The sequence below is a fragment of the Phyllobates terribilis genome, unplaced genomic scaffold (genome assembly GCF_046119375.1).
Source record: "Phyllobates terribilis strain yellow unplaced genomic scaffold, ASM4611937v1 Scaffold_3__8_contigs__length_932513732, whole genome shotgun sequence".
Taxonomy (NCBI): Eukaryota; Metazoa; Chordata; class Amphibia; order Anura; family Dendrobatidae; genus Phyllobates; species Phyllobates terribilis.
The window spans coordinates 152072165-152098324 of NW_027362763.1; positions in this window are offsets into that span (position 1 = coordinate 152072165).

The following is a 26160-nucleotide window of genomic DNA, read 5'->3' on the forward strand; positions in this document are numbered from 1 at the left end:
GAAAAACATGGATAGCACATGGATCAGATGGCATTAGTGTACAGTCCATGTGCTGCCTGTGAATAACATTGTAATGAATAGGAAAAGTTTTGCATTTTATTTTTTTTCTTCAATACGTGAAAATCACTGATGGTGAAGACTGACACACTGACACAACACTGATGTAAATAGGATCAATAACACTGAAACACAGGTGAAAAATCACTCTTGACACTTTTTTTTTGATTATTTTATCTTAAGGTTATCCAGGAACGAGAAACATAGCTAATTTATTCCATATCAGTGCCAATGGATTATGATTATGTGTATAACAGCTCAGGTATACTCATGTGGATGGACACATGACACAACCCATGGACGACCTGCTTTTGAAATAGGACACACATGTTTTTCTGATCCTGGGCAACACCTTAAAGGATATAAAGGAGCAAGCTTTAAAAAATATCGAAAATAGTTTCATGGTTTTGGGAACCAGAAGTGTAAAATCCCCTAGAGCCTGTATATTGGTAAGCAATCTCATCATTTTAACCATTATTTAGCTCTAGTTGTATAATACATTAATATACAGTCTTTCAGGGCCTTCAAATGCAACCTATAGTGTTAGAATCTAGCCAAGTGCAATCCACTGCCTTCCAGAGTGATCATATATCAGTGAGTTGATGCATTGAGTAAAATCTTTTCTGTGCACATATATTATTCTACCGCTATAAAGTCTGAACACTAAACATGACATACAACAGCCCTTCACTAATGAAGCTTATTCAATACAAAGAACATTCACTAATGGTCTCACCAACGTGAAGTTTTTACAGCCTGCCCTCCCGATGATGTGCTTGGTCTTGTTAACTGTAAGATATGGACTCTGATTAGACAACAATAAAAAGAGTAATACAATGCTCTGGGCTTTTTTAGATCAATAATGATGGTTGTTAGTTACATTTAAAAAAAAAAAGTGTAATAATGCAAATTCCAAGATGGGCAACTCCGTAGAGATATGACCAAGCCTCTAGGGCATGAGAGAATTTTTTTTTTCTTATGAAGTCTTCTCTTCATACAAAATACATAGCATAGTCATGAGGTGGTTAACCAAGCAATAGGGGTCATTCAGAAGTGGTTTGTCATCCCTTTAATAGGGTTATATAGTTTGGGAAATATCTCCCTAAATTACAAGCTCGCTAGGTGGAGCCGCTACAGTCAACTGTTATTGTGAAGGACACTAGTGTGCAATTACTAGTGTTGAGCGAGCACTAAAATGCATGGGTGCTCAAAGCTCGGGCCGAGCTCGCCGTGATACTCGGGTGCTCGACCCGAGCAACGAGCCAAATGTTAGTCTATGGGAGACCCGAGCATTTTTGCGGCGGCACCCCCAGCAGTCTTTTAAAAGCCTAACAAGTGCCCAAAACGATAGTGACAGTGCTCAAATGACATGGGGACGGCATGGGGATCGCCCCAGGAAGCATTTCTGACCCCTAGGTCGCTGCTATCAACAACGTGGTCAGAGGTACTAAGCCACTTTTACGGGCTCACAATAAAACGTTCAAAAACGAAACTGAAACTGCTTGACTGTGAAATATGTTAAGGAAGTTCCTTTCCAGGGTAAAGACTTGTGTATAAGGTAAAATAAATAACCCCCCAAAAAAATACTCCTCCACACCTTGGGCTATGTTCACAAGTAGCATTTTTTATACGTTTTTGCACTTTTGTATTGCTTTCAGCCGTGACAAATGCATTCACTGGGAAATGTCATTTTAACATTTTACAACCTTATCTGGCCATGTGCTGTGTGACACATGCATACAGTGCTGAAAAGACATGGGAACAGCATGGGGAAGACCCCTGGAAGCATCTGTGACACCCAGGTCACTGCCTAAAAGTGTGCCTATAAGAAGTCATCCTTGCCGCATCAGAAGATGCAGACTTGCAACAATCCCCGTGCAAGTTCTTGTCCCAAGGCAGTGTTCCTCCCCAATTCCTTGTAATGCAAGCGCAAATATGCAGCAAACCACCCACCCACCCCCAGGCTGCAATACCATACTGCTTGCTTGCACTTGAAATTGGGCCGGGTGTCCATACTCGGTCCCCAGCCGCCCCGCAGCCGGGTGTCCACACACGGTCCCCAGCCGCCTGGGGGCAGCCGGGTGTCCATAAACGGTCCCCAGCTGCCCCTATTTCTCCTTGGAACATCCCCCACACACTTTTCATAACCCGGCCTGTTTTAGGGCAGCATTGGATGAGCCCACCAGAGAACCAGAATCCTCCGGTGGGCCCTGGCTACTCCATCAGGGGAGTTGAGAGTGCCAAGGTGAGGAGCATGATGATGATGATATAAGTTAGCATCTGCTTTGTTTTCTTTTAATGCAAGTGTAAGTGTGCAGCCTGCCACCCATCCACCCCCAGGCTGCAATGCAATACTGCTAGCTTGCACTTGAAATGGGGCCTTTTAGTTTGGAGGAGGCCGAAGCAGGCCACTACCTCATGGCTGCTTCGGCAGCGAGGTATCCATACTCAGTCCCCAGCCGCCCCTATTTGTCCCGGTGTGCCTTATACGTAAGATTAAGCGCGCATACCAAAACATTACCTGTGCCCTCCCCAGTGCATTTAGTGGGAAGGACAGCCTATTCCGCTGTAATGTGTGCATGCCAAACCCCTGTTCATGGTACATGTGAAGATGCCTCCCACCCTGCACCTGTCGTTGCAGACTTGCAACTATCCCCGTTTAAGTCCTTGTCCCAGGGCAGTGTTCAATTGTACCTCTCCCATTCCTTGCAATGCAAGCGCAAATATGCTGCCAACCACCCACCCACCACCAGGCTGTAATACCATACTGCTTGCTTGCACTTGAAATTGGGCCTTTTAGGCATGTGGAGGTAGAATCTGGCCACCACGTCATGGCTGCGTTGGCGGCCTGGAATCCATACTCAGTCCCCAGCCGCCCGGCGGCCGGGTGTCCACACTCGGTCCACAGCCGCCAGGGGGGCGGCCGAGTGAACATACTCAGTCCCAGCCGCCCCGCGGCCGGGTGTCCACACTCGGTCCCCAGCCGCCAGGGGGCGGTCGGGTGTCCATACTCGGTCCCCAGCCGCCCCGCGGCCGGGTGTCCACACACGGACCCCAGTCGCCTGGGGGCAGCCGGGTGTCCATAAACGGTCCCCAGCCGCCCATATTTCTCCTTGGAACATCCCCCCACACACTTTTCTTAGCCCGGCCTGCTTTAGGGCAGCATTGGACGAGCCCACCAGAGAACCAGACTCCTCCGGTGGGCCCTGGCTTCTCCTTCAGGGGAGTTGAGAGTGCCAAGGTGAGGACCATGATGATGATGATGATAGAAGTTAGCATCTGCTTTGTTTTCTTGGAATGCAAGCGCATGATTGTAGTAGCGACTAGGCCTGAGGTGGTCAGCGCTTTGGCGCATATCCTACCTCCTCCGAGGATTGCTGGATGTTTTCCTGCTACTATCCCAGTTCTATGACTGCCGTTAAAACAAAGCTTCAGGTGATAAATGATGGATGAGGTAGTGGCAAAGGAGAAAGAGCAGGAGGAACAGGGATCATTCACATCAATATCAGGCCAGTCAACCACATATGTCTTGTAGGATATGTTTCTGTAACAAAATGAGCGGTTCGGCTACACAGTTATAGGGCATACAGTGATTGCAATGCCTACCAAAAATTTTGAGGCACTCCAATGCCCCTTGGAAATTACATGGAGGTCAGAGGGCCTTAACTAAACTGTTTTTTCCATTTATAGCAACTGGGTCTCCTGTACATTGTTGGCCTAAGCAGTGAATGGAAGGCTTTCCAATAATTATGAGGAACTGCAATGCCCCTTGAAACAGACGTGGATTACAGCGTACTAAAAACCTTTTACCCATTATTGGGGAGTGGGTCTCCCTTAGTTTCCGCCTTTTCATTGAAAAGCAAAAGCTGACTAAAATTAGGAAGAAATGCAATGCCCGTTGGAAGAGTCGTGGAGGTTAGAGTGGCTTAAGAAGACGCTTTTAATGCCCCTTTGAAGAGACGTGGAGGTCACAGTAGCTTAACAAGATGGTTTTAATGCCCCTTGGAAAAGACGTGGAGGTCCCAGTAGCTTAACAAGTCGGTTTAAATGCCCCTTGGAAGAGACGTGGAGGTCACATTAGCTTAACAATGCACTTTTAATGCCCCTCAGAAGAGACGTGGAGGTCCCAGTAGCTTATCAAGACACTTTTAATGCCCCTCGGAAAAGTGGTGGAGGTCCCAGTAGCTTTTCAAGACGCTTTTAATGCCCCTCAGAAGAGACGTGGAGGTCCCAGTAGCTTAACAAGACGCTTTTAATGCCCCTCAGAAGAGACGTGGAGGTCTCAGTAGCTTAGCAAGATGGTTTTAATGCCCCTGGGAAAAGAGGTGGAGGTCACAGTACCTTAACAAGACGCTTTTAATGCCCCTCAGAAAAGTGGTGGAGGTCGCAGTAGCTTAGCAAGACTCTTTTAATGCTCCTCAGAAGAGACATGGAGGTCCCAGTAGCTTAACAAGACGCTTTTAATGCCCCTCGGAAAAGTGATGGAGGTCGCAGTAGCTTAACAAGACGCTTTTAATGCTCCTCGGAAAAGAGGTGGATGTCTCAGTAGCTTAACAAGACGCTTTTAATGTCCCTTACAAGAGCCATACAGTACAGCATCTTAAAAACATTATTCCCATTATTGGGGAGTGTGTCTCCCATAGTATTTGCTTATGCCTTCCAAGCAAAAGCTGCCAAAAATTAGGACAGAGGAACTTGCAATGCCCCTTACAACAGCCATGCAGTATAGCATATTACAAACATTATTTCCATGATTGGGGAGTGGGTCTCCCATAGTATTTGCTTATGCCTTCCAAGCAAAAGCTGCCAAAAATTAGGATGGAGGAACTTGCAATGCCCCTTACAAGAACCATGCAGTACAGCTTATTACAAACATTATTCCCATGATTGGGGAGTGGGTCTCCCATAGTCTTTGCTTATGCCTTCCAAGCAAAAGCTGCCAAAAATTAGGACAGAGGAACTTGCAATGCCCCTTACAAGAACCATGCAGTACAGCTTATTACAAACATTATTCCCATGATTGGGGAGTGGGTCTCCCATAGTCTTTGCTTATGCCTTCCAAGCAAAAGCTGCCAAAAATTAGGATGGAGGAACTTGCAGTGCCCCTTACAAGAGCCATGCAGTACAGCATATTACAAACATTATTCCCATGATTGGGGAGTGGGTCTCCCATAGTCTTTGCTTATGCCTTCCAAGCAAAAGCTGCCAAAAATTAGGATGGAGGAACTTGATATGCCCCTTACAAGAGCCATACAGTACAACATCTTAAAAATATTATTCTCATTATTGGGGAGTGGGTCTCCCACAGTCTTTGCTTATGCCTTCCAAGCAAAAGCTGACAAAAATAAGGACGGAGGAACTTACAATAATGGCAACACGGACCACGGTCACCCTGGTGGTATAGTGGTGGTGGAGGCTGAGGATAAGGAAAAGAACATAAAACAGCCGAAATGAGGAAGCGTATACCCATGTGTGGGTGTGAAGCGGTGCATGTGAATACACCTCCCGAAAAAACACAGTGGATTTGACTTCATGTTACTCTGCTGCCATTTGGTGGTGATGAGAAGTCTGGCCCAATGCAGCCCTTGTTCATTTTGATAAGGGTCAGCTTGTCAGCAGTCAGTTGAAAGGCGAGTGCGCTTATCAGTTATAATTCCCCCAGCGGCACTAAAAACACGCTCCGATAACACGCTAGCGGCAGGGCAGGCCAGGACCTCCAAGGCGTACAGAGCGAGTTCATTCCAAATGTCCAGCTTGGATACCCAATAATTAAAAGGCACAGAGGAATCACGGAGGACGCTGGTAGGGTCGACAAGGTACTCCCTCACCATCTTTTGAAACTTTCCACTCCTTGTGAGAGTACCCCACGCCTCAGGGAATGTAAGCTGGGTGGATCTCAGAAAACTGTCCCAGAATGTTGACATTGTTCCCCTGCCTCTGCTGGATTGAAGTTGCCTCTCTCTCGCCTGTATGCCTTGGTTGGTCAACGAACTGTGACCTCTGCCGCTAGCGTGTTCAGATGGGAACTTTTTTAACACTCCTGCAGCAAGGGCCTTCTGGTACTGCCCCATTTTTGTAGACCTCTCCACCTCAGGAATAAGAGAGTGAAAGTACTCCTTGTAGCGGGGGTCTAAAAGTGTCACCAACCAGTAATGACTGTCACCCAACATTTTGAAAACGCGAGGATCACGGTTAAGGCAGCGTAACATAAAGTCAGCCATGCGTGCCAGAGTGGTAATGGGCAAGACTTCCGTGTCCTCACTAAGATGACGACTGACTATGCTCTCCTCCTCCTCCTCCCCCCTGTCCTCAGGCCACCCACGCTGAACCGACGGTATGACAGTTGTACAGGTACTACCGTTTACAGCGCATGATACAAGCTCCTGTTCTTCCTCCTCCTCCTCCTCCTCTCCCTCATTGTCCCCCAATGCACGTTGGGATGAGATGAGGCTGGGCTGTGTGTAATCGACCGCTACGGCTTCTTGATCCATCTCATCATTCTCTGGCTGCAATGCCTCCTCTTTAATTCTCTGCAGAGAGCGTTGCAAAAGACAGACAAGTGGAATGCTGACGCTAATGAATCCAGGTCCACTCTTGAGGTCTTATGTGTGGAGTCTGACCGGAATATCGACGGCCTTGTTGCAGCTGGTACTCCACAACTGCTCTCTTCTGCTCACAAATCCTTTGCAACATGTGGAGGGTAGAGTTCCAACGTGTGGAGACATCACACACCAGTCGCTGTGACGGAAGCTGCAAACGCTGCTGCAACACAGCAAGGGCGGCGGAAGCTGTAGCCGACTTGCGAAAATGAGCTGACAGGCGGCATACTTTGACGAGCAGATCTGGCAACTCGGGGTACGATTTAAGAAACCGCTGATCCACGAGGTTAAGCACATGAGCCAGGCATGGTACGTGTGTGATCTCGCCTCGCCTCAGAGCCGCCACCAGGTTATGGCCATTGTCACACACCACCATGCCTGGATGTAGGTTCAGCGGTCTCAGCCACAGATCTGCCTGCTCTTTCACAGCTGTCCACAACTCGCAAGCAGTTTGAAGTTTTTCACCTAAGCTTAGGAGTTTCAGCACAGCCTGTTGCCGCTTGGCGGAGGCAGTACTGCAGTGCTTCCAGCTTGTAACTGATGTGGTGATATCTGAGATGGAGGCTGAACATGAGGAGGAGGAGGATGATGCGCAGGAGCTGTACACTGTGGGGGCAACTCTGACTGACATAGGGCCCGCAATCCTCGGTGTGGGGAGGATGTGTTCCTTCCCAAGGTCCGACTGGGTCCCAGCTTCCACTATATTTACCCAGTGTGCCGTCAGGGAGATGTACCGTCCCTGGCCACAAGCACTTGTCCACGTGTCCGTTGTCAGGTGGACTCTCCCAGTAACTGCGTTGTTGAGGGCACGGCAGATGTTTTGGGACACGTGCTTGTGTAGTGCGGGGATGGCACACCGGGCAAAATAGTGTCGGCTGGGATCCGAGTACCGAGGGACGGCCACCGCCATAAGGTTGTGGATGGATTCCGTCTCCACCAGCCTAAAAGGCAGCATTTCCAACGCAAGCAGTCGTGAAATGTGCGAATTAAGGACTGTGGCCTGTGGGGCATTAGCTGTGAATTTCCGCTTTCGTTCAAAGGTCTGGGATATGGACAATTGAACGCGGGACGTGGACGAGGACGTTGATGCTGTTTTTTGAGAAACTGCCATAACAAGTGAAGACTGAGAGGAGGGGGCATCTTTGCAGGAAGTATGGACAGGGGATTGCCTTGCACACACAACAGGGGGTTCTATTGCACGCACAACAGTGGAAGAAGCAATGGTGACACTCGCTGACACTGGTCGTGGACCCTGGGGTTCGGCCCACAAAGTCGGGTGCTTTCCTGCCATGTGCCTGATCATGCTGGTGGTGGTCAAGCTGGTAGTTTTGTCACCCCTGCTGATGCTGGCATGGCAGGTGGTACAAATGGCCTTTTTGGGGTTATCAGCAGAGTCTTTAAAAAAATTCCAGACTCTGGAAGACCTACCGGTTGTACTGCCAACGTCCCTCGTGTTGGTGTTACGGGGAGCGGTTGCCCGCCTTCTGTCTGCGGCCACCACACTGCTTCTTCCTGCCTGTTGTGGTACTCTGCCTCCCTCCCCCTTTGTGCTGCTGGCCTCACTCTGCATGTCCTCCTGCCACTTTGGGTCAGTTACTAGATCATCCACCACCTCCTCCTCTTCCACTTGCGCACCACGATCCTCCTCCTCACTTCCTGGCAATTGTGCCTCGTCATCGTCCACCTCTTGTGACAAATTGCCAGCGTCGACTTCTTGTGGCCGTGGCTGTTCAAATATTTGGGCATCGCTACATGGGATCTCCTCTTCCACCACTTCAAGCGGAGCAGGCGAGGGGCACAAATCTGGAAATGGACCAGTGAACAGCTCTTCAGAGTGTCCAAGTGTGGGATCAGTTGCTGTCTGACGACACTCGACATGGTGGGAGGAAGGAGGATCAGGGTGAGGAGGAGTATGCGGTCGAGCCTCACAGCTACAAAGAGTCGACCGTGTGGAAGACAGGCCGGAGGTGGTGGTGCCCAGGTAACTGGAAGTATTATCTGCTATCCAATTAATAACCTGTTCACACTGATCAGTTCGCAATACTGGTGTTGTTCCCTAGTAATTCGGTCATGAAGTGGGAGCGAGAAGATGTGGCTGTTGGTTGTGGCACATTTTCATCTTGGCCACTGCCCCGTCCTCTGCACGCACCATCACCAGAACGTCCACTTCCACGTCCCTTGCCACGCGCCTTGCCCATTGTAAAGTAAGTTAAATAGCTTACACTCGCACTATCAATGGAAAAAGGGTAATAAAAAGTAGTTTAGAACCGTGGAAGAGGAAAACCACAGTTCTATTTCTCTGGCCTACACCCGACTCTTTTAAACAATCAGGGAGAAAATATTACTGTTTTTCTTTACGGAAAAAATACCAAAAGCTGAATAATAGAGATTTCTTACCGTGGAACAGCAAAACCACAGTTATAATTTACTGGTGTATGTATACCAGACTTTTTTAAATATATATATTTGCGGCTGAACAGTGAGCGACACACTCAAACTGTTTTTTTAGATACAAATGGCCCAAAAGTGGATAATACAGAGGTTTGAACCGTGGAACTGCAAAACCACACTTGTATTTCTCAGGCCTACACCAGACTATTTTCAACAGATATATTTGTGTCTGAACAATCAGGAGACACTACTGTTTTTCTTTACGGCAAAAAAGCAGGATAATACAGAGATTTGACCCGTGGAACTGCAAAACCACACTAGTATTTCTCGGGCCTACACCAGACTATTTTCAACAGATATATTTGTGTCTGAACAATCAGGAGACACTATTTATTTTTTAGGGCAAAAAATGCCAAAAGCAGGATAATAGAGATTTTTTACTGTGGAACAGCAAAACCACAGTTATAATTTGCTGGTGTATACCAGACTTTTTTAAATATATATATATTTGCGGCTGAACAGTGAGCGACACACTCAAACTGTTTTTTTTTTTAGATACAAATGGCCCAAAAGTGGATAATACAGAGGTTTGAACCGTGGAACTGCAAAACCACACTTGTATTTCTCAGGCTTACACCAGACTATTTTCAACAGATATATTTGTGTCTGAACAATCAGGAGACACTATTATTTATTTTTTACGGCCAAAAATTGCAAAAAGCAGTATAATACAGAGATTTGACCCGTTGAACTGCAAAACCACACTTGTATTTCTCGGGCCTACACCAGACTATTTTGAACAGATATATTTGTGTTTGAACAATCAGGAGACAATATTTATTTTTTACGGCAAAAAATGCCAAAAGCAGGATAATAGAGATTTTTTACCGTGGAACAGCAAAACCACAGTTATAATTTGCTGGTGTATACCAGACTTTTTTAATTATATATATATATTTGCGGCTGAACAGTGAGCGACACACTCAAACTGTTTTTTTTTAGATACAAATGGCCCAAAATTGGATAATACAGAGGTTTGAACCGTGGAACTGCAAAACCACACTTGTATTTCTCGGGCCTACACCAGACTATTTTCAACAAATATATTTGTGTCTGAAAAATCAGGGAGACACGATTATTTTTTTTTTATGGCAAAAAATGTCAAAAACAGAAAAATAGAGATTTTTTACCGTGGAACTGCAAAACCACAGTTATAATTTACTGGTGTATACCAGACTTTTTTAAATATATATATTTGCGGCTGAACAGTGAGCGACACACTCAAACTGTTTTTTTTAAATACAAATGGCCCATGGAACCGCAAAACCACACTTCTATTTCTCGGGCCAACACCAGACTATTTTCAACAGATATATTTGTGTCTGAAAAATCAGAGACACACTTTTTTTTTTGGGGGGGGGAGGGGGGACACCAAAAGGTTAATAAGACGGGTATTTGTACATTGTGAAGGAGGGAAAAAAAAAGAGGATTTAGATGAAAAAAAAGGATTTTTCCTGGCCCCCGAGACCTGGAGCTAAGTCCAGCAATTTCAGCAACAGGAGCACACAGGACTGTAATGCAGCGTTTGCTGGTATAACCACTGCGTCTCCTATACAGCCTGCCTGCCTGCCTGATATCTGGGATGGATATTAGTCCTGAGAAGGACTATTTGTTTTATCTGGCAGCCTTTACAGACCCTACACTAACTATTTCGCAGTATATATCTCTCCCTAAATCAGCAGCGCTGTCCCTACACTGTCTGATCCGGAGCGACTGTGTCCAAAATGGCGGCGCCCGGTTTTAAATACTCGAGGTGACGCTTTGCGGCCAGCCAATCACTGTAATGCCCACAAACAACATGGCTGCGGCATTACAGTGACTGGCTGGCAATCCCTGCATGTTCATTGGCTCTGTAAAGAGCGCCAAACATGCAGGGCGGAGACCCGAGCTCCCGCCCGAGTAACCCGGAAATGCTCGGTGCTCGCCGAACATCCCGAGTAACGTGATGCTCGGGCGAGTACCGAGCAGTGTCGAGCATGCTCGCTCAACACTAGTAATTACCACTCTATGGATCAGGCATTGTAGGGACTCCATCTGTGGACTCCATCTGTGGACTCCATCTATTAGATAATAGCATGGGGTCCCAATTTAAGAGACTATTTTCTCAAAATGCCTAATTCTCTACATAGACTGGGGGTGTCAAAGCAAATCAACTTCATAATTGATATAAATATTCAGAACCATTCCCAAATGTTGTGAGGGGCAGACCAAAGAATTCCATGGGAATTACTGAAGAATCAATGAATTCCTTATTAAATTTGTAATGTCTCCTCAAACTACCAACAGAAATGAAGATTTAAATAATTAATCTTCCAGAATAATAAAAATCCTTATATTCAACCGCTATACCAGGTACCTCTAAACAGGTCCACATGCCAGACTATGTCCTGGGGAACAATAAGAACATAGGGGGTCTTGAACTCTCTGATCAAGTCCTCCAGCCATACAGTGGCATGCAGAAAGCTAAGGTGTGGTACGAAAAGCAGGCTGTGCACATCATACAGATGGCATTATATAACATATGCTATCATAATGTTCAGGCCAGGCTGGCAAATTCCTTCAGTTCGAGGAGATAATGATTAAGGCCCTAATATTTGGAAGTCAAGAAGGAGCGGGCCCCAGTACTTCGGGAGCTTAAGATGCCTGTATAGTATCAGAGCAACATTTCCCAAGTGAGGTCCCTTAAACTGCAAATAAAAGAATGTCATAATAAAAGTGGCAAGTGTCTTACAGAAGGGGGATAAGAAGGGACACCACTTGACGATGCAACACCTGCCCAACAAAACTGGCCTGTGTATAGAAGGATGTTTTTAAGTCTAATACTCATCCATGGATTACTAAATTTATTTGAAACTTACTCTAATTTATTGCATGACTTGATGTACTCTACACAACTGACATATGCCAACCTGATGCACTCTACACAACGCATGTATCCCAACCTTATGTACTTTACAAAACTCACAAATGCTAGCATGATGCACTCTACGCAACTTACATAAGCCACCACATCATAAAATTCAGATACCGTGAAAACACTAGATCAATTCCAATATAGGGTCACTTGTTGGGGGGTTTCTACTGTTTAGGCACATAAGGGCCTCTCCAAGCGCGACTTGACGACCGCAGACTATTCCATCAAAGTCTGCGTTGCAAAGGGTCACTTCTTTCTTTTAGAGCTCAACAGTGTGCCCAAACAGTAGTTTTCCCCACATATAGGGTATCGGCGTACTAATTTTGTGGTCCATTTTCACCTGCTATCTTTGTGAAAATGAAAACATTTTTGTGGTAAAAAATCAATTTGTTTCTTTTTCATAGTTCAACATTGTAAAATTCTGCCTGCACCTGGGAGTTCAAGGTTCTCACGACATATCTAGGGTCTAAAGGTTCTAGTTTCCAAAATGGGGTCACTTATGGGGGAGGTTTCCACTGCTTAGCCACATCAGGAGCTTTCTACACACAACACACAATTGTATGGTGCATTTTTTCTTGGTACCTTTTGAAAATGCAAAAATTGGGGCTAAAACAGCATTTTTGTGGAAAAATATGATGTATTATTTTCACAGGTCTCGTGAAACACATGAAAGTTCAAGGTGCTCACCACACATCTAAGTAAATTCCGTGCGGGGTCTAGTTTCCAAAATGGGGTCACTTGTAGGGGGTTTCCACTGTTTAAGCACATCAGGGTCTCTGCAAATGCGACATGGCGTCCGCTATCTATACCAGACAATTTTGGTCTCCAAAATTCAAATGGCGCTCTAAACCTTCCAAGCTCTGCAGTGCGCCCAAACAGTAGTTTTCCACTACATTTGGGGTATCGGCGTATTCAGGGATAATTGCACAACAATGTGCAAATGCAAAATTTGGGTTTAAAGTAACATTTTTGTGGGAAAAGTAATATGTTTATTTTTTCCTTCCACATTGCTTTACTTGCTGTGAAGCACTTGAAGGGTTAATAAACTTATTGGTTGAGGTTTTGAGCAGTTTGAGGGGTGCAGCTTTTAAAATGGTGTCACTTTGGGGTATTTTCTATCATATACGCCTCTCAAAGTCACTTCACATGTGATGTGGTCCCTAAAAAAATGGTTTTGTAAATGTTGCTGGAAAAATTAGAAATTGCTGATAAAATTTTAACCTTTCTAAGTTCCTAACAAAAAAATGATGTTTCAAAAATTGTGCTGATATAAAGTAGACATGTGGGAAATGTTATTTATTAATTATTTTGTGTTACATAACTCACTGGTTTAAGGTCATAAAAAGTTTGAAAATTGCAATATTTTAAAGATTTGTGTCAAATTTCAGATATTTTCACAGATAAACGCAAAAAATATCATCCTAAAGTTACCACTATCATGAACTACAATATGACATTAAAAACAGTCTCAGAATCACTAGGATCCGTTTCAAGCATTCCAGAGTTATTACCACATCAAAGTTTTTAAAAAAAGATTGGTCTGGTCATGAAGGTGAAAGCAGGCTGGATGGTGAAGGGGTTAAAATTAGACTATTGTGGTTCCCCTGATGAAGAAGTTTGTCCCACTTCAAAACGCATTGAGATTAAACTGCACTGATTATCTTTGACATCCTCCTCTGGATTTTATTGGAATTACAGTATCAGCAGCGCAAATCACAATTCTTTCCTCTAAACACTTGTTAACCACGGTGGGCTCCTCCAACCTCATGGTGTTGCAGCAGATGTATTCTTTTATTTTTATACCTTAGTTTTGGGTTACACAACCCCATAATGTGAGCAGTTACCTTTATTTTACACTGATCTACATTTTGTTCACCTGATAAGACCCTATTGTGCTTTGTGTCTCCCCTTCTCTCTCTAGATGGATATTGATGAGTATGAAGAGTCCACGATTAGGGATGAGCGGACCCATGGAAGTTCGGGTACATTGGGTTTGGCCGAACTTTCTAGAACTTGCCCCAAACCATATAGAAGCCAATGGAACCCAAACTTTTGTGCTGTAAAATGGTTATAGTAAAGGCTAGGGGGCAGAAATCAGAAGAAAAATGGAGGTAAGAGCAGGTTAGTTGCCCTGTAAACAAATGTGGTAGGGAAATTACCTGAAATAATATAGAAAGAAATATATAAAAAAAACAATAATCTTGAACCAGGAGGCAGAAGTCCAATTGGAGGAGTGGAGCAGTGCCTTGTGTGTAGTTTACTGTACTTGTTAATAAATAAATAAAAAAAAAACTTTGTGGGGTCCCCCCTAATTTTAATAACCAGCCAAGGAAAAAACATACAGTTGTGAGCTGGTGTTATTATGCTGGGAAAGGGCTAATATCCATAGAGCTTTCCAGAATTTTAATATCAACCCCCATCTGATTGCTTTGCCTTTGGCTATTAAAAATGGGGGGACCCCCCAACAAAAATGATGTGGGGTCCCCCCTATTTTTAATACCCAGCTAAGGCAAAGCAGACAGCTGAAGCTGATATTATTAGGCTGGGAAGGTCCATGGATATTGACCCTTTCCCAGCTTAAGACCACCTCTCAGCCACCCCAGAAATGACGCATTCATTAGATGCACCAATTCTGGCGCTTAGCCTCGGCTCTTCCCGATTTCCCCGGTGCGGTGGCAATCGGAGTAATAGTTTTTGGGGTTGATGTCAGCTGTGTAATGTCAGCTGGCATCAAACCCAAGGGTTAATAATGGAGAGGCGTCTATCAGATACCCACATTACTAACCCCATATTTAAAAAAAAAAAAAGGCACACACAAAGGGAAAAAAAGTTTATTTGAGTAAAGACTCCTCCACATATTCCCTCGTTTATCCATTTATTATTAAAAAATAATACCAGCAGCTCCGTCATAATCCATAGAGGTTCCCATGATGTCTAGTGATTCTCTCCTGCAACCTATGGAATGTTATTCTCAGAATGGCGCCTCATAGGTTACTCACGGTTATGTCTCACTAGTGATAACATCAGTAACGTCATTACCTGTGAGACATGACCGCGAGTGACCTATGCAGCCTGGAGAGAGCGTAGTTTTCGGAATATCAGCACAGTCATCTTGTGTTGGCTGATAAAGTTAAAAAGGTCTGTTTCACTACCTGTCTCCATATACCCTATTAGGATATTTGGATGACATAAAAAAGGTCTCTGCTTATTGCTCCCTTTTTTATGCCAAAGCAGCAAGCTGCTAATTTTGATTTTAAACTGCTCTAATGAACCAGACCCTATAGATTACATGTTCTGTCATTGGATTAAATCGCTGAGTAATACAGTAACCACTGTTACTGAAGTGTATGTTAGAATGACACTTCTGAATTGATAACAGCTTACCCAATGTTCTGGATACCATATCCGTAGTAACAGATCATTTCAAGGGTCACTATATTTAAAAAATGAATTATTTTCATGCAACAACCCTTACTAAAGTGGTTGTCCAGACTTAGGCTACAAGTCTACAGTCATTTTATGTGACTGCATACTTGTGAATCCTCACATCGCGCTCACTGTACACCGTAAGGATTCTCCAGTACCAGGAGTGGTTGGTCATGTGACCACAATTATGTGATTTGCATACTTCCGGCCACTTTCCAACTAGACTTTATCTAGCCTTGTGCAAAACATTTGCATTGAGCGCGGCCGCACTTGTCTAGTTGGCATGTGACTGCATGTATGCAAATTACATACTTGTGGTCCTCACAGCATGCAATCAGTTCAATGTGAGGAGTCTCATAGATTGACTGCAGACTGGTAGCTTAAGACCGGATACCCTATTTAAGAGACAGGCTAAATTATATGGTGCAAAACCTTATCAAACCTAGAGAAATTCATGGAAATTTAATAATGTTTGGTAAGAACAGAAGTGTGGTAGTGAATCTTTCAGTCTCTCCATCTAATCTCTCTGCATTGCTACTAACCACAGAGTTCAGCAGAAGTAATATCTGGATGGAGAACCCATTTTAACTTAGCAGATTGTGAAACTCTGATTCACATAAATTATTATTTATTGGAACTGACAATTTTGATTAAAAGGAATATTTTTGGGGGATAAATAATTTTATTCTTTTTGCCTTCAAAGCGACATTTAAATGGAGAATAGTTTCCATCACACTCATTACCATACTCATTACATTTTATTGGAGATTTATATGGTGGTGAAAGTAATCAGTATTTATAAGAGGGGAATACTGTCCCTTTTAAACATCAGTAATGAAAATGATTAAATTCAATCTTTGGCACTTGAATTCAATACGTGAGGTGAGGTTTCATTTACCTGTCTTGGGAAATCGAGAAACCTATCAATGTAATCTTCATCCATGATTTATATATCATTATGTTTCTTTCATTTATTACAATGGTGGAAAGGTAAACCAGAGGGATTTGAATTACCTATTTAGGTCACGACGAAGGTCAGAAAAATAACATTTTGGATTTTTATTTCTTACTTTATGATGGTGGTGTTCACTTTATTATGTCTTCTGTACACACATGTTCTATCACTCTTTTCTTTGCTTTTCTCCGCTGTCACATTAATATATCAAGAGTTCAAAAAGATTTCGAGCTGGATGATAACTTCACCTCTTGGGTTTCCATTTATTCTACACAGACAAGGATGCAAGTGAATTGCTGGCTAGAAACAGAATTTTTCAAGAGTTAACGAAGGTTTTATGGCTCAAAGAAGATAACTTTTTAAAATTCCTGGGTGGAAACTGCTCCCTTCGGCATTCGGAAACAAACTAGAATTCATCAGATAATATGGGATTTCTCACACCTCAATATAAATAAACTCAGAGAACTGGGACTTTAGTTGCCATCACAGCAATATTCAACTTGGACTTCTTTCTCTTTACATTCGCCACTTCTACAAAATTTTGAAATAACTGCAGATAGTGACAATGTGACAACTGCCTGATATTTTACATGTCCAATTTGCACTTTGAAGAGTCTCTTCCAAAACTTTACATGAACTCTTAAAATGTCCATCTTCTGTCAGCCAAAAGAAGAAAAGTTCAGAGACATGTTGGTCAAGCTAACACAAAACAATATCAATTATAGAAGACATAAATAACATCTCAAATCAAGGACCGCCCCCCCATTTAAAAGATTTACTTTATTATTATGATTAAAAGTAACATAGAAAAATCATGAAATTCTGTCCAAATATAATACACCAAATCAACTGGCACAGAGGTCAAAGGGTTATTTTGTCACGCAAGGTGAGGGAAGGAACAAGTATTCAATGATGGGAAGAGGGGAAAGGGAGCCCAACAACTAGGGAAAAGGGAAGTGGAGACCCCTAGGCAGATCTAATATCACCCTGCCTACCCTATCGTCCCTATATAGGTTCCGCACCTATCTCCGAGCAGGAAACCTAATCCCTGAATGTCCCTAGAGTTAGGTCTTTGGTAGGGAGGGGACAGAGTGGACACTAGTCAGGCCCCCCCTGTAACTAAGACAACAATGTAAGCAAACAAAGGGGATACACTCAGCTTGAGAAGACACCAGAGAGATAACGCCAACTGTTCTCCAAGGGAAGTTCATGAAGAAACTAGTCGACTACTAGTACTCCAGGCATGGACCGAGGAACATAGAACTATCACCGGCAACTCTCTGGAGACACTGAAAGTCTTTAACTACTAAGCAAGGGTGTGTCAGTCAGCAGCAGAAGGTGGAGGTCACTGCTGGGTCCTAAAGGAAGAAGGATATCCATACACTACAGAGATGAGTTGCTCAAGAAGATATCTGCAATGCCAAGTGCAGTGACCTTCTACAGTTGGATCCAGAGCGACACTTGATACTTGATACACCTGTGACATATTTGAACACAGTATCAGAAGACATGTCTGACAACAATGAAATACAGAATTTTACCAGAAGACCTGGCATAAACTGGAAACATGGAGGATGAAATATTATAGTCTGGTTTTGTTTTGCTGCAACAGGGCATGGGCAATGGGCAGCTCACGTTCATATAGTCCACTATGAGGTCCTGGGTTCAAGTCCTGTTGCGGACAACATCTGTAAGAAGTCTGTATATTCTTCCCATATCTATGTGGGTAATTCTGCCCAGAGCATGTTGTTTCTGAAGTCTTCCTCTAGGTATTTGTGAACATTGGTGTTTATGCAGTTTTGACTTGATATTCTTGCTGGACAGCAATGTTTTTTCCTGTTATACTTCCAATGTAGATGTAATTTGTGCAGACTGCGTCTATTTCAGCCATACATATTCCTCCATTACTAAACTATATGTTGCAAGTGCCACAGGTTTTTAGGGCTCCCTCACATAAGCGTATAACTCGGACGAGTGCTATTCCATGTTTTATCGCACAGCAGTTGGACCAGTGTTATACTATGAGGCCATGTTGATCAGCGTTCTTTTTCTAATGCTGATCCGGCATGAGAAAAAAATCACAGCATGCTGCGAGTGGCTCCAGAGTTTAGATCACGGTCACCAATTCAAGTCTTTGGGTGCGTGTAAAATATCAGACTGCATTCAGATGACATCCAGGTGCAGTCCAATATATGCAGACACGGACAATGGCGAAGATGGACAAATTAAGTTCCCCATCTTCTCCGCACCTTTAATATGATTCTCTTACGTGTGAGAAAATCATACTAAACTATCATAATCGATCCGATTCTCTAGGAATAGAGACTCATTGCTCATGTGAGCGAGCCCTTAGTCTGATAGTTACACCCATAAAGCTTTATTTCTCACTGTGATGTTTTTGTGTTTTCACTTAAGGCCATGGCCCCACTATCAGTATTTGGTCAGTATTCGGTCAGTATTTTTGTGGGAGTGGGAGTCAAAACCAGGTGAGAAACAATCAGAGAAAAGGTATAATAGAAACAAGTCACCAATTCTGCATTTATCATCCACTCCTGCTTTTGGCTCCCACTCCTGAGAAAAAATACTGACCGAATACTGATCAAATATTGATAGTAGGGCCATGGCCTAATAGTTATACACACAGTATGGCTATGAGAAAATCCTAGGAGAATATGTCTTACCTTCTGTGAGGAAGCTGAATCTTGAGCGCCATTGAACATTTCAACAAGACAATGATCACATACTGGCTCAGTGGTTCGCACTGTTGCGCTGCAGCACTGGGGTCCTGAGTTCAAATACTACCCAGGAAAACAACGACAAGGTATATGTTTGTTCTCCGTGTGTTTGTGTGGGTTTCATCTTGTTATTCTGGATTGGATGGATACTGATAGGGAATTTAGATAATGAGATCCAATGGGGACAGTTGCATATTGTGATGAATTTGGAGAAACCATATTAGTTGTATTGAGCTGTTTAAATTCATCTTGATTCGTTGTTTATTGCAAACAGCAGAAAGTGTGCAATAATAATAATAATAATTTATATAATAATAATTTGTATTTCTATAGCGCCAACATATTCTGCAGCACTTTACAATTCAGAGGGGGCAGACATTAACACATACTGAGAGGAGTGCCGGCCGTGATCACAGGCTTACAATCTAATATAATACGGGGTTGAATAATTTTAACTGCAACTGATAAGATTTGTGACATTCTTCCATGTTCTGTGCAGAAGATTCTGACTTTCTGGTTATTCTTCATATCTTTTACAATGCATAAACCTGAACATACAGTAAGATAAACCATCACGCTACTGTATCCACATCACACTCAGATAATGACTTCCAGCGTCATTTATGTCCTTGCTTCTACTTAAAATATGTGCAGCTAATTAAGAACAGTTTAGATGAATTGATTTTCCAATGTAATGGTAATGATCTGACACTGGGTTTCATACCAGTCTGCCGCTGCTCTTGATGCCATGAAAGCGATACTTCTGAAGTTGGTATCATGGAAGCGTTAACATAATAATCAATGCTCGCCGCGGCTGCAGGAATATTGTTAGGAATGATTGTTTCAAGTTGACTTTTTTACAGCTTGTCTCTCTGTTTTTGCTGGTGGCAATAGCAATTATTCTTTTAGTTTGCTGTGGTCAGTATAATCAATAGATAGTGTGTTCCTCCAGTAACTGGATTCTGATTTATCCAGCAAATAGCTAGTTTTAGCTGTATGTCGCAGAAAGTATCACCGTCAGGGTTACAGACTGCTTTAATTTTGCCTGCTTTGCTTGCATTTATTTGGACTACAGATGTACAGCTGAGCTCATCATTTGATACAGCTCAATGTGATCTCATCATTTTTTTTTCTGTGGTTTTATATATATATAGAAGTGCAGGAAAACTGGGGCACTGGGGTCCGCATCTGACTGGAGACAACGTCTGCATGAAGTTTAAAGAGAACGTGTCAGCACTATTTTGCATTTTAAAGAAAAGTCATGTCTATAATGGCGCTGTTATGCGGAGAAAATGGATACCTTAAGTGAAGAAATCCACTCTGTGGTTATTCCTTAATCTGCATTTGAACTTTGAGTGTAATAAGCTTTCGGTGCATAGGGACGGGACTGTGGGTAGGGTCTTTGGCTCCTGCCCTGCCTCCTCCACCTGCCTCTGGTGTCTTTATCTGCCCCTCGCTATGGGGGTGCTTGCGCAGATTGATTTCCCAGCAGTCCTCAATAAAATGGTGCCATCGCAGCGCATACGCAGATTAACCTCCCGGCTGTCTTCATTAAAATGGCGGTGGATTCGCAGATTGAGATCTCGACCCAATGACTAGCTGAGATCTCAATCTGCACATGCGACATTTTGTTATAGACCGCCAAGAAATCAATTTGTTTCGGCGCCTAACAAACAGGCAATCCCTGCATGTGTCACAGGTGTTTAACAGTTGTGACACATGCAGCCGTGGTGACACTTACATCAATGCTAAGCACGCCAAAAATACTCGGCGAGCACCCAAGCATGCTCGCCGAAAGGTTTAACAATTCATGCTCGCTCATCACTAGTTATTACATCCAAAGTTCAAATGTTGATTAAAGAACAACCAGGATGCGTATTTCTTTGCTAAAGGTATCTATTTAGGCCAAGGTCACACGAGCCAATATTCTCTTTTGTGAAATAATCGGGCCGATTATGCTAATGACACTTGGATCAAACTCTGATCAGAGTGTCAGTTTACTGTGATCCGATTCTTGAGTGAATCGTAACACAGGTGCGGAGTAGATGGAGAACTTAGTTTCTAGATCTTCTCAACTTCTCTATTGTCTATGTCCATGGGCGTACCCAGGATCAAAACTAGGGGGGGGGGGGGCAAGCCATGGTCACAGATACCGAAGTGAAATATATATATAGTACAATGCAAAGATTTCACTTCTTACATTACATGAGTGATATCTATTGTAAATTCCACAATAGCTCAGAAACCAGCGAATCGCTCCACACAGTATACTGGCCGCCATAAAATGCCCCATAAAGGATACTGGTCGCCATATAACGCTCCATACAGGATACTGGCCCCCATATAACGCTCCATACAGAATACTGGCCCCCAAATAACGCTCCATACAGAATACTGGCTCCCATATAGTGCTCCATACAGAATACTGGCCCCCATATAACGCTCCATACAGAATACTGGCCCCCATATAATGCTCCAGGCAGGATACTGGCCCCCATATAGCGATCCATGTAGGATACTGGCCCCCATATAACGCTCCATACAGAATACTGGCCCCCATATAACGCTCCATACAGAATACTGGCTCCCACATAACGCTCCATACAGGATACTGGCCCCCATATAATGCTCCATACAGAATACTGGCCCCCAATATAACGCTCCATACAGAACACTGGCCCCCATTCAACGCTCCATACAGGATACTGGCCCCCATATAATGCTCCATAAAGAATACTGGCCCCCATAAAATGCTCCATACAGAATACAGGCCCCCATATAACGCTCCATACGAAATACTGGCCCCCATATAACACTCCATACTGGATACTCGCCCCCATATAACGCTCCATACGGAATACTGGCCCCCATATAACACTCCATACTGGATACTGGCCCCCATATAATGCTCCATGCAGGATACTGGCCCCCATATAACGCTCCATGAAGGATACTGGCCCCCATATAACGCTCCATACAGAATACTGGCCCCCATATAACTCTCCACGCAGGCTGTTCCCCACACATAATGCCTCATGCAGGCTGTTCCCCCCCACATAATGCCCCACGCAGGCTGTTCCCCCCACATAATGCCCCACACAGGCTGTTCCCCCCACATAATGCCCCATGCAGGCTGTTCCCCCCCATATAATGCCCCCTGCAGGATGTCACCCCACCTCATAATGCCCCATGCAGGATGACACTCCCCCTTCCTTATAATGCCCCATGCAGGATGTCACATCCCCCCCTCCCTTATAATGCTCCATGCAGGATGTCACACCCCCCCTCCCTTATAATGCCCCATGCAGGATGTCACACACACCCCCTGCCTTATAATACCCCATGCAGGATGTCACACACCCCCCTTATAATGCCCCATGCAGGATGTCACACCCCCCCACTTATAAAGCCCCATGCAGGATGTCACCCCACCTTATAATGCCCCGTGCAGGATGTCACACACACCCTCCCTTATAATGCCCCATGCAGAATGTAACACACACCCCCCCCTTATAATGCCCCATGCAGGATGTCACACACACCCATCTCACCCCCCTCCCTTATATTGCCACAGGCCTCCATATAATAAAAAAAAAAAAATCAAATACTCACCTCACATCTCACCTGCTGCCGCTGCTCCGGACTCCAGCGTCGCCGGCCTCATCCCGCTCTGCGTTGTGACTGCTCAGGAGAGAGCGCGGTGTAAAGACGTCACCGCGCCCTCTGACCTGAGACGTCACAGTGCAGCAGCCGCGGAGGATGCAGGAGCCAGCCGCGGAGGATGCAAGAGCTGCTGCGGAGGCACGGGGAGAGGTAAGTATTGTGCCGGGTGCCGGGCCCCTGAGCAAGCGGGGGGGATTGGACGCTGAAGGTGAGGGGCCCCCCGCCTGCTCAGAGCCCTGGCATTTGCCCGGATGCGCCGGGTGCTGACGCCGGCCCTGGTGTGCGGCTTGCGTGCCTGCTTCTAGGGGGGGCAGCTGCCCCCCCTGCCCCACAGTGGGTACGCCCATGCACACAAACAATCAATAATACCTAAATGTGGTCAGCTCACCCATCAAGAGACCTGACATGTGTTTCATCATAGCTTCATCAGGGGTCATCCGGTATTTGATTCGGTATACGAAAAAAGTATAAGATCGGCACGGCCTCATAGTATAACATTGGGCCAAGTTTTATGCTCACGTGAGCGAGCCCTTAATTTGTATAACAGCGCCATAATGACCATGACGTTATTTTAACATGCAAAATCGTGCTGACTGGTTATCAATACTCCACAGGTCATTTACGATGGGAAGGAACAACTGTAAAAGAGGGCGCTCCCTCTGGTCCATTGTGTAACTGTCCATCCTAATGTAAATGTTCTCTAATGTTTTGTTCGCATGTAATTCATTTATTGGGACATAGATGATGACAAAATGAGGACCAGAGTTTGCAAGATTTTTTTTTCATTCTTTTTTTATGCATTTTAGGAATACTATGACTCAGTAATGAAATCTTATAAATACAGAGTATAGTTTGGAGAATTGTTTGCATTAAAGCTCTTAATGCTGTAAAATCCAGCACTACAAAACCAGTAATAATCAGCAATTTGAAATCACTATGTGAAAAATTGCTACAGTAGCCACAAGAGAGCGATTTGTGACTTGTCTCCTCTCTTTCTGGTAGCCGCTTGTATTGATTTTTTTTTTCAAGCGGAACACCTTGGAGCATTACAGGTCACCAATATTCCCGGATCCAGCCATAAGAATGACTATCTTATATTTCCATCTTAGTAATGTTATTGAGCGGATATGTAACCTCCATATGGTAAACATATGCTAATATAACATTCTTCCACAGCTTGGAGATTTTTCCTTACATTACGATGAGCACGTCATGTTGATCATTTTGATCAATCCCTGTTATGTTACTACTCCAGCAATTCCTTATCTTTCCATTGATTTTTTTTCTTTTCCTTTCATCCATGGGAGCCAATTCTGCACGTCCTGAAACAGCACGACAGTCCCACAAATTACATTATTTCAGTTCGACGGTGAACAATTTTCAGCAGCATAAAATATATTCTCAGAATTGTTGGTTTACAATCACAGTGCGGAACAAAAATAATCATTCAGAGGCACAACGTGAGCACAATGGGTAAAATAAATAGTTTATCGAATGTATATACTCTGTGCGTATTGCATAATGGCAGCCATTTCTAATTTAGATAACCCTGGAAGAAAATGACAGCAAAATCTAGGTTACCTCATTCTATTTATGGCTTTTCCATTCTGTGTGACGCCGGCTTAATAAATACTTAATTACTGCAGGGTTCTAGGATCCATTAGTTGTGTCATCACTCAGCGGAGAATGCTTTAATTAAAATAATAAATAACCAGGCAGATACCTACACAGCGAAATATGCAAAATGAGAAATGCATAAGCAAATCAATTAAATGGAAAATAAACCCTATTTAACATTTGTTTCCCCTTAAATGAGCAGAAAAAATGCAGAGTTGGTTTTGTACCTGGAGAAAACGTCTGCTCTGTAGAGCTGAATTATTAATATCAGTGGGAATTGATGGATCACCAGATTGGTTGCTGGAGAATTTTAAGGTGAGAATCGAGAAATGAAAGAATTTTTTTTACCAATGCAACAGGGGAAATCTGGGAACCCTTGACCTGAAGAAGTGGCAAATGGAAAACTTTCATGCACTTATTATAGGACTGAAGTTATTGGCTTCCACTTCAAAGAATTGATTGATACATTTTTATTTATACTGTTCTACAGCCAAATTGGTTCAGAAACGAAAACAGTTGAATTAACTAATTTTGTGGTGCTGAAAACGAACATGATGCTTACATTTGCTGATTGGCACTAATTTTCAAGATCGAGAGGAGGTTGTAATTACTTATGACACCTTTCATGCAGGCTGATAGAAAAATTGCATCTTTATTATTTCATCATCATTATTGGATTGTTAGTAGCTAGTCTATTGCATCATCTATTTAACCTATTGAGCCTTCAGTATTCTATCATCTTTGGGTGACCAATCAAAAAATGCCAAATCAGCTCCGATGACGTAATCCTAATATACAGTTGCATTCCCTACTTTTATAAATGCTCTCTGTGTAAGGTATACAGTTTTAGGATTTCTTAGCATATTGACTAGTGATGAGCGAGCACTAAAAAGCTCGGGTGCTCGATGCTCGGGTCGAGCACATAGGAATACTCGGGTGCTCGACCCGAGCAACGAGCCCAATTTAAGTCTATGGGAAACTCGAGCATTTTTCAGGAGGCTGCCCCCGGCGGTCTGCAGAGGGCCTAAAAATTGCCCAAATCGATGGGAACAGTGCTCAAATAACATGAGGACAGCATGGGGATTGCCCCAGGAAGCATTTCTGACTCCCAGGTCACTTCTGTCAACAATGTTGTCAGAGTATTACGCCACTTTTACGGACTCACAATAAAACATACACAAACAAAACCACAATGGATTTTCCTGGGAAATATGTTAAGGAACATCCTTTCCAGGGTAATGACTTGTATATAAAGCAAAATAAATAACCAAAAACAAAAATGCTCCTCCACACCTTGGGCTGTGTTCACATGTAGCATTTTTGATGCGTTTTTTCACTTTTGCATTGCTTTGAACTGTGACACATGCATTCACCAGAAAATGTAATTTTAACATTTTACAACCTTATGGCCATGTGGTGTGTGAGATATCATCAGACACATCGTGTTTCATTTATGAAGGAGGGACTCTGAAAGTCACAAAGCCTATTTTTATAGGGCCATCAGGTGGACTTTACTATTCTTAAAAGGCCAGCAGTCGGCCCTCACCATTCTTAGAGAGCCATCAGCCGGCTATGTTTTATTGTTCCCATTACTAAAGAGTGGGTCTCCTATACTGGTATTGCGTATGCAGTGAGTGGCAGGGCTACCCAAAATTTGGACGCACCCAAAAACCACTTTCAAAATTTGGATACACCCCAATACCCTTTTGAAAAGACTTAGAGGAGGGCCTCCTGAAAACAATG